Source organism: Acanthopagrus latus, chromosome 2, assembly GCF_904848185.1.
Source record: "Acanthopagrus latus isolate v.2019 chromosome 2, fAcaLat1.1, whole genome shotgun sequence".
In the NCBI taxonomy this organism is placed as follows: Eukaryota; Metazoa; Chordata; class Actinopteri; order Spariformes; family Sparidae; genus Acanthopagrus; species Acanthopagrus latus.
The window spans coordinates 14324034-14336339 of NC_051040.1; the positions used below are offsets into that span (position 1 = coordinate 14324034).

Consider the following 12306-nt stretch of genomic DNA (forward strand, 5'->3'; position numbering starts at 1 on the left):
TGAGCTGATCCCAGATATCTTTTTGTTCAGGAACAACATTTGAATGTGCAGGACAATGCCTGCACAGAGGCTACACAGCTGTGTGTACACACACACACCCGAGGTCCATCACTACAGGGTCATCATACTCAAAACACAGTGTACGGTCACCAGAAACACTTTACAACAGGAAGACAGTAGCTGCTCCACACCAGGGAAATGTTGGTCTTCCTACTGTATTTGGATTGACTTCTTTTGTCATTTCGTCAGCGTTTCTGTAAAAACTTGTCCTTGTTGTTGGTTCTTTCTCTTTGACGAGACACAAGCAGTGTGTTGTAACGCGCGTATGTCTGCACTGATTGCCGTGCTGCATAATGTAAAGTCGTGAATGTAAAGCAGCCCATCTGTGATTGTGAGTTCTGAGTCGAGAATAAAAGATGTAAACTGTGGGTTAGATGTACAAAAAGGCTGTATGTTTTTTATATGCTGGTGCAAAAACACACATACACACACTGCTGTGATGGGCTTGCTGTCTCACAGTATGGGCCATTTGGATTTACCAGAGGGAACTGTTTTTTTTTTTTTTTTCTCACTCGCCCCGAGCAGATAGTCTAATCTGTTAGTGCTAACATAATGGAGATAACTTGAAGCACATCTTTAAATATCGGCAAAAGCATTACTTTGAAATTCAGTAAGTTGCTGTAAACAAACTACATTTGTTTGTAAGTTGTAACATAATTAATTGAATCACAAAAATATATAATCTAAACTAATTTATTTTGGATAACTTCAAAACCAAACATTGAAAATATTGCCCCGTACACATTACCGGACATTACCTCATTGCTGAACATTTCTGACTGAGTCATGTAGGTTTTCACTGGCAGAGGGGAACAATGAATGACATCAACTCCCATGATCCCACAGGACTTAGAATTTTTGATAGAGAGACCGCTCGTGGCAGAATTACTGTGTCCTTGATAAAGCATTGTTTTGTAATTTTAGAACTGCCATATATTGAAGACAATCAAGAGGGCAATCAAATAACTGTTGACAGTGTAACTATGATCTGATATAATCTTATTTTTTTTGTCTGTATGTGGTCACAAATGTTTTTCCATTCAATTAATCCATTACTACCCAAACCTGACTAGCAAAACCTTATACACACTGTCACTGTGAGGTGGAAAATCTTAATCTCAAAAACGTTGAGCTTGATAATACATTTTTTTACACTGTCCTAATGGTCAAACCCTAGAAGAACCCGTAACCCTTCTGTCTTTTTTTGTCACAGGTGTCAGTTACAAGAAGAGCTGGTGTCAATTCATCTGAAGACTAACAGTGGATGTTTTTTTTGGAGGGGAAGGTAAGATTATGCAGCTCTGGAGACCATAAACTAAATCTATTGGCAGGATAGAGCTTCAAAAAAAGTCTTTTCATCTTACGTGCAACGTTTTTGTTTGCATACATTTTAGGGTACATCCTTATTCTTGAATCATTAAAGACGTCTGACTAATCCAGCAACACATAGAGCCCATCGTGAGTAATTTCATCAGCAGAACTCAGTAACTCTCATTTAAATAAATGCAGGCTAGACTTGTGTTTGAGGACACTATTGATTATGTTATAAGAGCTGGTATAAGTGAGGGCCCGCTGAAGGCTTAATGATTCTTGTGAAGAACTCACCCTGGAAATGATGGCTAAAGATCTGATTAGTTCTCTGTGTGAAGAGCTGTTGGACATTTTAAATAAAATGCACAGGCAGATACAACAATAACAGCGTATAAAAACCATTATGTAAACAAACAACACTGCCGTGTGAGAAATGGTGCCCTCTTTTAATCAAAACTTCACTCAGGAAGAAAAGGCGCTGAAGAATCCAAATGTCTAAAAATCCGTCATTTTGACGACTGTGATATTTGTATAATTAAAAAGGAGAGGGTATCGTCTAGCCCATATATGATATGACTCCTGCACTGATGAAATTATCTATCTTGAAATAAATTAATATGTTTATCAGGTACAGAGGACAATTTAATAACTCACCTGTCAAAAGTACCAGATTATGTCTGGGGAAACTGGCAGCTGATAATTACCCACGATTCATGCCAGAGGTTTGAGTCTTTGCAACAGAAAATTGATGAAACACAATCTAAATTAGGTACAGTAATCCAGTCCAAGGTATGATGGGAAAAGGCCTATGTAAGGTGGATAAATGAAAAAGATTCTTGGGTTAGATTTACATAACCATAAGAGCTCTTACAAGCTCAGTTTCATTCATTTGGCCGTCACTCTTAAGTTACACAGTTGCTCTCTTTACGTGATCCATTAGGAACTGTTTTCTCCCAGCGGTCACCTCACACACACACACACACACACACACACACACACACACACACACAGAGACATATGCTCCAGTAGGACTGATAGGACTCTGTCTCATGTTTAAACCACCTGGATGTGAAAGTGCCGTCCGCTGTCCTCTCAGGCCACATGCTAAGTGCAGCCTCACGTCTGTGTATCTGACTGTCGTCTTACTATCAGGTTAACGCTGCCTTGTCCTGATAGATCTCACTTTAATGCATCCTGTGGTCATTTCTGGAGAAATGAATAGCTGCCCAAACCTACTCTTGCTGTCTCACATATTCAAACATGAGCAGGCACACAGCGGGCGTGCGGTGACTCAGTGTTGACATCACTCTTCCTGTCATTGCAGGCTGTTTGTTGATGGCAGATGTGAACTGGCTATAAGTATCCTTACTCTAGTCTGAAAAGTGAAAAATAGCATCACTTGGTTATGTTTGACCATTGTCTTTTGGGAGCTAATATTTAGCTAATGCTGCATTGACATGGCAGAATGAAAAGGATGTGAAAAAACATCCTCCCTTGCAATAACCCAAAAAGCACAGAGCACCGGAGGAAGGCCTGGCTCCAGTTCATGCCGACCCCTTTCATTGCATCCGCGGGGATTAGATTGCAGGCAAAACAGTCACCTTCGGATGCTGCAGAGAATCTCTCGCACAGGTGTCATCCTATCCAGTGGCAGACGCTCGGTCATCGGCCTCTCTTCCTTGGCTGAGCCCTGGCATTAAAATGGTTAATCCCTGCAAGAGAAAAGGTAAGCAGCTAGCTACTAGCTATCCACGTATTTAGATGAAATCCAATGGTAGGCATATATCTGCAACAGAGGGAAACCGCTCCATATATTTGTAAACACTTACGTGATCTCTGGCCGAGGTTTAGATGAGAAGATTGATGCCCCTCACTTCACAGTGGTAAACTTGCAATTGTAACCAACAGCCAGTTAGCCTAGCTTAGCATAAAGATTGGAAACAGGGGGAAACAGCACGGCTGTGTCCACGGTAACAAAAGCTGCCTTTCATCACCTGTAAAGCATCCTAAGAACACGTTAAGGTCTTGTTTGTTTCATCCATACAAAAATCAAACAGGAAAAACAACAATTTGCTTTTTCACAGGGGGTATGTCTCGGCCGAGAGCAGTTGCCAGGCAACCGACGGAGACTAAGTTACTGCTCCAGGTACAGACCAGGTTCAAACAGACAGTGTAAAACTCCGTCTTTAATTAGCTAAACCCAGTGATATTATTTGTAACGTTCAGCCTTATTTAGATGTCAGTGCCAGCAATAGTGGCCTTAAAGCAATTTTGCCACCATTTTGTTGACAGGTCTGTTTGTTTTTGGTGTGTTTGATATTTGCTGTTCCCAGAAATGCTCGCTATATCTAGCCTTCTCAACTACAGCTAGATAACGTGAAAGGTTTGTCCCAAGTGGCTGCATGTAATTAAGTGCTGTATGGTATGACATGAGTGTGGCATAAGTGTAGATAGGTATTATGGTTTACAAAAAGAGGACCCAGATGCAGAGGCAAGGAGGGGGAAGAACAAAAAGTGAGCTTTAACAATGAGCAGATGTATAAAGTCCAAAATTCCAAAATGCAAACAACAAAAGGCCGGCAAAGCAAAATCTTATTAGAAGGACAAACCAGATGCGGGGACACAGTGGACATCATGTTGACTGGTAAGGAGGCACAGGAGACATGGAAAATGAACAAGCATATGAAGAGTAAAGGAGAAACACAGGCCATGTGGCTACTGAACAAATGAAACGGGAATGGCGGGAAAACAGACAAAGACAGGAAGTGGAAAGTAAAACATGACATGACCCTAACCCTAATCTAGAAAACTGAACAGGAAACAACTGACCAAAATCCAAATTGTGACAACAGTTGTTGTTGCTGCTCTTTATGACTCTTATTTACTCATGCCACTGTTAGCTAACTATTAGCATGTCATAGATTAGCGTTCAGGTTTAAGAGCAGGCATAAAATCAGGACGCACATCTGTTGTTTCAAGTTGCCTATTGTTGACCGACTGGAATATCCCTTTCACACAGAAGACATGGTCACGTATACATTAAATAACAACCTAATTAACATCTCGGTTTCACCTCTCCTCCTTCCGGTTAGTATTGTTGATATAACATCCCTCCCTGGTAAAAATATCGTCTTCAGCCTCCAACCTGTGTAATAATGGGGGTCATGGATGTGAGTCTTGGGCTGGAAAAGCAGCTCTTTCCCTCAAACAACAATGTGACGAGACTATTACTACCGTGTCATTACAAAGCAGCCACTTTGCAGTAAAGTTTTCCACGAGTGCTTGGATGGATGTGTTCAGAGCACTGCATATGGTGGACAGCTGGACCCCTGGCTAGAGACGAGCCAGCAGAGGGGGAAGCATGGCAGGCGGCAGAGTTTTTAATCTGTCTGTCTGTGTCTCCTCTCTGTTATTAACCTCACGCCCTGACAGCCTGCTCCCTGTGACACTGACCTGCTTCACCTAATGAGCTACCAATTACTACAAATTAGGCGAGAGAGAGGCCACTGCTATCATCCACTCCACACACTCTTCTCAACACTTCTGTGGGATTTGGATGTAGCGGGACGCACAGGTAGAATAAATAACGAGATGGCAAAAAAAAAAAAAAGAAGACGTGACAGTGACGTGCATTTTGGATTTCTGGAGGTGTGACGTCGAGAGAGGATGCTGTTAACATTGTGTATGTGCCGCTGTGCTGCTGTGGACTTTAGCGCTGTGCCTCGGTGCTTCAGCCTGGCACCTCCAGTGAGTTTCAAAGATCATTTGTATTTGCACCTGCTCCTGCTGTGCTGCGCGCGTGTGTGTGTGTGTGTTTGCGCTACGCCCACATAGTTGGTCTTTAACCTTGCACACCTGGCTACTCTGCGAGACCGGCTTCTCTCTGGCCCATCTCGATGTTTATTCATTTATTTATGGGAAGCCTGGAAATCATCGCCCTTGTCTCGGTCTCCTGTGGCAGTGAGGGAAGGCAGCCCAAATTTATGCATGGCAGCAGAAATTAATTAGGCATCAATTAACTCATGCTAATGTGTATGCATTGAATTCTTCTTCTTTTTTTTTTTAAGAGCCCGCCTGTCAACTAATTTGTAAAAACTGTTTCACAGAAACGTCAACAGTCGGGAACAGACAGTGTCTTGTAGGCTATTTTCTCTTACACAGAGAAAAATATGAAATCAGAGCGGGATAGAGAAAAGCCTTGAGATGTTAATAAACAAAGCTGGAGGAGGAGGAGAATGTGGCCTGCAGAGGTCACAGCACTGGAGCCGGCTTCTCCTCTTCATTTAAGTGTGTCCCTGGCCTGGAATGGCCTGCAAGCTATGCGCACACACATACACGCACACACACACACACACGTTCACAGAAAGACTGAGAGAGTGAGAAAGTGAGATGGAGGGAGAGGAAAGGGAAGTGAGGCGTTTATTTGTTGCTTCGCTCTTAACAGGCTGCTGGTTCGGCAGGGAACCCCCAAAGGTAGAGTTCAGAGAAAGCGTGTGTGTTTGTGTGTGTGTGTGTGTGTGTGTGTGTGTGTGTGTGTTGTGAGCCCACTGTCTCAGCGCTCTCTTTTGCCAGGAGGTTTCCAACAGCTCTTGTATTAATAGTGGGCTAGCCGCTTCGACAGCAAAGAACACCAGTTGTCTGGTTTTTATAGAGACGAGTCGTGGGATCATCAGACCTGCATATATGCATTCCCATGCAGTGTATTTAGAGATTTAAAGGGAGATCTGATCCGATGAAACTAATTTAAACTTTTTCTTGAAAGATAAACAATTCTGCTTCTCTTTGCCTTTCTCTTTTTTTTTTGCGCCAACAGAAGAGGACTGAAACCTAGAGCAAGGCTCAGGCCCGGGCAAAATCTCACATGAAATGAAATCCACCATCCAGCATCGAGTAACATGCCCCGTGTCATCTGACTGCTGATATATACGATGGTTATCTGGCTATCTCGCTGTGTTCTGTTAACCTTAGCCTGCTCACGTTGAGGACTCTTAGCGGTGTACCGACAGCTTGATCAATAGGTCAGCGTGCTGACAGCGGTCCTCAGGGGCCTGGTAGAGGGAGAGACTGGTTGGGTTGAGGAGAAAGGGGGTAGTTAAGGGTGATCGTGTATCCTGCAGACACCAGAAGCACCCAACGTAAACCAGCAAGACACTCACTTAACAGATGACCCCAAACCCCAAAACCGCCGAAATACTCACTGTTCTCATACCTGAACCAACTGGCTTACAAGAGGTCACGGGACAACAATAAAATATGTTCTTTTCCTGTTTTGGACTCTTAACCTCACCATCACCATTATATTTAGTGTATGGGCATGTTATGTCTGTGGCTATATAATATAGATCTCTATCAGTCTATTCCATCAACAGTTTTGAATTCACCTTCTGGACAGTGCTACCTTGAATTATTCCTGCTCATGTCTTCTGATCACACGGCCTGAGTATCCACCCTGTTGTCGCGTCGGTCTGCATGGCAGACAAATAAAGTCTGCGTTTGGCACATGGGAGATGCCGGCCCAGATAACCCCACATTTACATTCAAACGGAGCTTTTGACAAAGCCTTAGCAACAGGCTCCTTAATCAGCGGGGCCGGCTGCGCGAACCACCGGCCTGCCTTCTCCTCTCCTCTCCTTACAGCCGTGATCTTGAGAAGGAGCTTTAAATTGGAAATTATTACACATTAAACCCTGTGCGCACAGGCCAGGATCGAACTGGATCAATACCTTGCCCGGCACAATAAATCAGATGCTCTCTCTCCCCCCCGTCTCTCTCTCTCTCCCCCTCTGCCTTTTTTTGAGTGGCTATAGGCCACTGCTCGACTGGAACATATTTAAATTTTCTTGTAACAAATTAATTCCAACATTTTCTCTTGATTGAATTAGGCCAAGTGCTGGTGCTGTCACAAGTGTTTGGGCTGCTCCTGGGGAGAGACAAATTGCCAGGCCTGGACACGGGTAACAAGCGGTGGTGTTGAGTCGCTGATAATCTCCCCACTAATTCTCCATTACAGCAAAATGAGGCCATAAATCTTCCTGACAGCTGATCGATGTAAACATTGTTTCCCCCATGATTGCCAGCTCTCCCAGCGGAGCTACTGTCCGCTCACAATCCGCTGAAATTACTCCGGCAGCCAGCCCTCCCTCCCTTCTCCTCCTCCCTGGAAGCGGAGTGTGTGCGTGTCGGACTGGCCTGGCGGGGAAACCAAAGTCAGTGCTGTCCTGTTGAGGTGGCCATCTAATTTTAGCTCAAAGCCCGCTAAACAAATGGAAAATATTAATCAAAATGTCTCCTGTTTAACCACTGGCACGGGCAATTCTTTATAGAAGAGTGATTGTTCGAGGGCCACTGCCACGCGGTCACCGGCGTTGCAGGTTGAATGAAATGAAAAAGACTGTTGAAAAATGACGGAAATAAGAAATAGAGGGTGTAAGATGCAGTCAAACAATGATTTCTTTTCTAAATGCAGCCATCACTCCTCCTCCTGCTCCTGTGTGCGTAACGGCATTAGGCAGAGTAAACGGCAGTGAAAGATTGAGTTGTCAAACAGTCAAAGCACAAGGCTCGTTATCAGCGTGTTCACTGTCTGATAATATTCTACACCATTATTAAAATCCAATATGCATGCAATTACAGAGACAGGGATGCTGTTAGAACGTGTCGCCTGGCTGTAATCACAGACAGAGAGGGCCATTTTAAGACATGCCACTTTAAGAATTCGGCTCAAAAAAGGGCCTGTTTGAAAGTATTTTGAATGCTTGCTTTATGCACATATTGCAATAAACAGTTTTAAGCCTGTTAAAAGCGAAATTGGTTTAAAGTGAAAAACCAGAGGGCATGCTCGTGTGGGCAGATACCGACTGCTTCATTTTTTATTTTTTCCTTTATCTTATTATCCTCTTGATCTTTGTCATTTCTCAGAGTTATTCCTGCATGTCGGCTTTCTCCGCTGCTCTCTGACTTCTCGCTCCTGGCGTTATCTCTCAGTCTGTGCGTTTGCTCTTAATTGACAGGGTTATTTACCACTGAGTGCTGATGAGTTATCCTTCATCTTTATGAGCGAGTTTCGATGTACAGAGACTCGACGGGTCTAGTATTTTTCGAGGCCCCCCAAATCTCCGTTCTCTCAACCGTAACCTGCTTGACACTCGGGACACGAGTCGGGACGAGTTCTCCAAAGACCATAAAGCTGAGTCGGCATATCTGCTTTTAACGATATGCAATACTGTGTTAACTCCAGTACCGATTGGTTGTTTTGATCCAGAAACAAATAATGGCATGAGTGTTACAAAAGCACCAGAGCAGACGATTTGTAACCACACTGGGTCACAGCAGCCCACTGGCTTTCCATGGTTTTGCAGAATTTTTCAATACTTAGATGATAAAGTTCCTCTACCTTGGTATTTGAATCTTAATGGTCTACGCTGTTAGTTTTACATGCGACAAGACAATACTTAATAGCTAATGTGCAGCCTCTCTCCACTCCATCCGTTCAGTCCACTCTGGCTTGCCTGTAACGGGGGAAGCATTTATGAGTCCTGTGACCGGCGGAGCACCCGGGGAGCGTGTGCAACAGACCAGGAGACATCCAACGCTGGCTTTAAAGGTTACTCAGGCCAGCACTCCACTGCAATTGGTCCCTGTCTGGCTCTGTCACTGGCATTATGACTTCATCACCCTCGAGAGGAGAGGAAGAGAGAGAAAGAAAAACAGTTTGCACTCATCCGTCAATGTCCATCTCAAATTACAGCTCAACCAATCACCGGCGAGGATCAATAGGGAGCGGCTGGGCAGGTTAGGGGGGGAATGAAGAGAGGAAGGGAGGATCTGAAGATGCCCGCTGGAAGACAGAAGAATAACTGATCAATACGGAAGGATGGATTTTGTCATTTTGAAAAGGGCTGTCAGAGGGTCGTTCACTCCCACCTGCTCGGAGCGATAACCTCCGGCTCAGGCTGCGGATGACACGTCGGTCCATCACGCCGCCGCGGCCTAATTCCTCTTCTCCTCTCAGCCTCGTTCGCGACTATCATGCTGTTGGCATAAATCATAACTTCTCGCAATGAGCAGGTATCATATTCATTGGCTATCAATTTGCATAGATCAATGGGTGCACCTTCAAAGGGCAATCTCAAACAAAGATCCGTCTCCGCGTGGTTGTAATTGCAAAGCGATTTCATAATATGATTTCCTCCTACGCCTCCTCCACATTCCAAGTCACAATGTGTGTCGAGCCTGACCCCTGCGCTCCGCCACGCACGAGGAGAGGAATATACACTGCCAGCACCGGCGTGATGAGAGCGCCGTGTGTACGCCGGGTGATTAACTCAATAAGAAACAAAGATCTCCTTTATTGGGACGCTCTCTGCTGTAATGGTTGTTTGATTGGAAGCCAGTGGCTCTATTGACAGGTGAAGTGGACTGATTAATGGGGGCTTAAGCCAGTAAGGATAACAGTCCTTCACATGGCTTATTTAACTCTGAAAGAGTGACTGATGGTCCACTGCAGGGGTGTCGTCTAAATCACTCCCCGCCGAAGCCTCTGAGCTCCGTAATGGAGCCATTTATGCACAATCCCTTTAGGAAACATTGATTTGGTGGATTTTAATACAGCCCTTTGCTTACTTTTGTTCTCGACGTGCGAATGCTACAACTAGCACTTGCAGCTAATTATAACTAGAATAATGAGAACCATGGAAAATGTTCGATGTTCAATCTTAAGGTCAGAACAGTTTTTAATTGTAATAGCTTACATAATAAGGGATACGTTTTCCTGAGGAAATAAAAAAGGAATGCTTTCAAGAAGAAGTAATTACTTTGTGGGTGGTAATTAATAACCTTAATGGTAACCCTGGGTCAGGAACGTATTGATAGTTTTAATTTATAATTTAAAAGTTATTTAAAATGTTACAGCGTAACCACTGTACCTTATAGCCTGCGGTGGGCAAGCTGTCTATTACAGTCTGTTGTATACTGCCTCATGCTAATCATTTGACCTTAGGGGCAGAGTTTTAAAATAAGGCCAGAGCAGTAAAAGGAAAAGTGTTTTTTTCAAAACAAAGCGTGCAGAGGAGCTGAATGAATATAGAGTATCAGTATTATGTCTGTCATGAGGGTCAAAGGTGACTTGTTTGGGGCTTGGTTGAAGCTCTGGTTTCAATTCAGCGGATCAGAATAGCTCAAATTGACACCAAGACCCATCTGCCCACTGAATTAATCCTCCACTCTCTTCCATTTGGTCGTTTTTTTTTTGTTTTCTTTATCAGCTCCATCCATTTCTTTATTCATTCAGTTGACTTTTGAAAGGGGAGAGGTGACATGTCCCGGGGCATGTATGTGTGGTTTTTTTTGTTTTGTTTTGTTTTTTTTGTTTTTTTCAAATCCAGCGATTTCAAGTGTAACATTTGCCGACTGCAGGGTCACTGGCAGTCATATTTTCCCTCTCCCTCCCTCCCTTCTCTCTCTCTCTCTCTCTCTCTCTCTCTCTCTCTCTCTCTCTCTCCCCCTCCCTGTGAAATCGATTGTTTGTTTGTAAGGAGCTCAAACGGAGCGGGAGAAAGATTCAGAGCTCTGCTGGCAACGCGAGCAGAGCAGAAATGCTGCTGGGGAAAGAGGTAGGCAAAAGTCAGAAAACCTCCCCACTCTCACCGTCAGTGCACATGACCTTGGGGCCAGTGCGAGCGAGCTAGCGAGCGAGCGGGCGGAGGAACCGCCCAGCATGCGTTGGTGCATACACAGAGGAATTTGGAAGGCAGAGTGGAGTGCGGGTCTGCGAGCCCTAGCCCTCTGCTTAAGTGAGTGCAAATTAACTGAAATAAAACTTTAAAAGGTCAATATAAATTTGATTTGTTGTCTGCATACTAAACCTTAATCACATTAGAACAAAGTTCCACCGCTCTTTGAAAAGGCTGCTCTGTTATGTTAATCTATTTGGCTGTTCAACATGAAGGGCGAGCAACAGGTGAGCAGCCTTTATGGGTGTCTGCGGCCCTGCAAATAGAGAGAGACTGCAGCGAAACACACACAGTAGTCGACAGTAGCTGACACTGGCTATCAAACAAACAGTGCGGAGAAGATGTCTGCCAAGGAAACAGCCTCTGGTGAAAAACACAGAATGAAGGAGAAGGGGGAGAATAGAGCGATGGCGAGAGAAGATGACAGAATGACACACGGGGGACAGAAATGTTTGTTTCTGTGCGCCCCCCTGCTGTGTGTGCGTGCTCCGTCTCTTTCCCTTGCTTCTGTCATAGCCGTCTCAGTGGCGACTGAGGCGGTGGAGCCCCACGGGGGTCAGCCATGTAAGGAACATAAAAGGCCAATTTAATTTAGCACGTCCGCGGCTACAAAGTATTTTAATTCCGACAGCTGTGACTGAGGAGTTAATATTTGACTTGTCAGAAGTGGGGCCGGGGCCAGTGAATCATTGTAATTCTCATTAAGAGGCTCTCCCCCAGCAGCACCCTAATGCAGAATAATGAAAGTCAAGACGGAGTGAGCTTCTAATGCCAGTTGAGGCCTATCTTTTAATATTCCCCTCTTGATGGATTAGGGAAGCGAGAAATTCATCTTGGATCATAGGGCCTAATTTAATAAGGGATCATTCCAGGAGTATTGCATTTTATAATAATGTCATTTAAAGTGTCGTCTTCCATTTTTACTGTCCCATATGTATGCTTATATAATGGTGCCGGAGGGATGTGTTTTTACAGTGTTCGGATCTCTTCTGTGTCCGCGCTCCCCCTCCAGACCACACTACACTGTCTCTCTGTGGTCTGCAGGCTCTGCGCTCAGGTTTTCATTTCGGATTTTGGTCATAGAGCCAATTGAGTGAGTCGTTATGAGTTCAGTTCAGTTACTCCAGCATGTTGCTGTTTCCTCAAATTATTCCTAATAGTATTTAGGGAGAATCACCATGATATGAGTGTTGGGATTGTAAAT

At 44.3% G+C, this 12306-nt stretch overlaps 1 protein-coding gene across 1 annotated transcript in view; it reads left to right on the forward strand.

Annotated features, from left to right (window-relative positions):
- The first annotated feature begins 3499 nt into the window (after nucleotides 1-3499).
- Nucleotides 3500-12306, forward strand: part of rsrc1 (arginine/serine-rich coiled-coil 1) — a 150867-nt gene continuing 142060 nt past the window's right edge. The window contains exon 1 of the mRNA XM_037083363.1: nucleotides 3500-3517. The gene's annotated coding sequence lies outside the window, so the exon portion shown is untranslated. The remainder of the gene's footprint in view (nucleotides 3518-12306) is intronic.